This window comes from Orycteropus afer, unplaced genomic scaffold (assembly GCF_000298275.1).
Source record: "Orycteropus afer afer isolate SDZICR_OR568_19922 unplaced genomic scaffold, OryAfe1.0 scaffold00251, whole genome shotgun sequence".
NCBI classification, from domain to species: domain Eukaryota; kingdom Metazoa; phylum Chordata; class Mammalia; order Tubulidentata; family Orycteropodidae; genus Orycteropus; species Orycteropus afer.
Window position 1 is genome coordinate 2,490,814 of NW_006921838.1, and position 2,127 is coordinate 2,492,940.

Consider the following 2,127-nt stretch of genomic DNA (forward strand, 5'->3'; position numbering starts at 1 on the left):
AGAGATTCCAAACTGTTTTTACTATGAGTCCTTTCTGTACTTCCTTTACTTCTTTTGGAAAACAAGTTCTGCTCATTTCAGTTTAAACCACAATGCTTTCAAGTCACGAGCCTAGAGGTGTCATGTTTAATTTACCAAATGAATATATGATCATTTAAATTTTCACAAACTGCTTTTGTTTGATGAGGCATGAATGTTTGACTTCATTCATATGAGTTTCAATTTTCTTTCAAGTAAAAGATACAGTCACAGTGCCATTTCTGAGGAGAGAAAAATTGCCTGTCTTTCAGCGACAGACTGCCAAATTCCTAGAAACTTTTGACCTCTGCTTTGAGTTTGACAGTGGAATCTGATAGGGATTTGGTGAAGCTAGGTGGGGCATTTGTATGTTGTTATTATTAGCTGTGATTGAACCAGGCCCTGACACATGGTGACCCCATGCACAATGGAATTAAATGCTACCCAGTGCTGCACTGTCCCCATAATGAGTTACATATCAGATTATTATAATTCATACTTTTCTTTGATTTTCCAAAGTAGATCGCCAGGCCTTTATTCCTACTTTTATCTTAGTCTGGAAGCTCCACTGAAACCTGTCCAGCATTATAGGCCCATGCAAGCCTCCACTAGCACATGGGTGGTGGCTACGGCTGAGATGTGTTTTCTGGGGACTGAATCTGAGTCTTCAGCGTCAAAAGCAAGAATCCTATCACTGCCCTCGCATATTTGTACAAAGTTTGTGCAAAGTTTCAGAGTAGATTAAAGAGCACTTTTGTCCTCTGTTTTAAAGTATTCTACCAATTCTCATTTTTGTTGTTGTTGTTTTCCTTCCTAACTGATTTTTATTTTTAAAAATCGTCACTATTGCTCTGAACTCAACTCTCTGGTAAACTACCTTGGGGATGGAGATAGGATTGCAATGATATTATATGCACATTTATTTCAATATTGGTACAATGTGGCTAGATAATGTATGCTTATAGCATATAAATAAATATATATGTTAATATGTATGAAATATATATGCAAGGATGGGAGAAGTGTGAAGAACACGCTTCAGCACATGGAAACCTAGGCGTAGAAGCTTGGGTGTTGATGCTGCTTTAACACTGGAGTTGACATAATGGTCTTACGAGCACTGAATTGGGTTCAAGAATGAAGAGAATGGGATATTTGTAAATATACCCTTAAATGGATGACAACATTGTTAACATAAATGATGTATAAATGGATGGAATTGTATCCCCTAAAAAATATGTTAAATACATCTTTGAACATAACTTCATTTAGAAATAGGATTTTTGAAGATATTTTCAGTTAACATGAAGTCAAACTGGAACCCAGTGAGTCCTAACCCAGTATCAGTGGTGTTCTTATAAAAAGAAGAAAGGTGATAGAGACACAGAGGGAAGACAGCCTTGAGAAGGTAGAGGCAAAGACTGGAGTGATATACTATAAGCCAGGAGGTGCCAAGGATTGCAAGGAACCAACAGGAGCTAGGAAGAGCTAAGGAAAGATATTTTCCTGTAGCTTCAAAGACAGCATGGTCAATATTTTGGTTTTGCACTTCTCACAGCTAGAACTGTGAGACAATAAATTCCTGTTATTTAAATCAGTCAGTTTATAGCATGTTGAAAGGATAGTTCTAGGGGACTAATAAGGAGCCTATTATACCTGGTGGTATAGTGGTTTAGGTATTTGACAGCTATCCAAAATGTCACTGGTTCAAATCCCCAGCCCCTCCATGGAACAAAGATGAGGCAGTCTGCTTCCGTAAAGATTTACAGCCTTAGAAACCAAATGGGGGTAACTATGAGTAGTATTAAACTAGACGACAGTGAGTTTGAGTGAAAGGGGACTAATACACCCCAGTGTTACAATTGCAATTTACTTTAATCTTGCTATATTTGTTGATAAATATGTCTGTATGGATGTACTCAGAAGATTTCAAAGAGCAGCTCGAGTAGACAAAGCCAATTACTATAATGGAATGTGCAAAGACCTGGAGTCTGAAAACCAAAAGGAAGAACACACTCGGCATTTCTCAAACTGAAAGAACTGAAGAAAAAAATTAAGCCTTGAGTTGCAATATTGAGAGATTCTATGGGCAAAATATTGAATGATGCA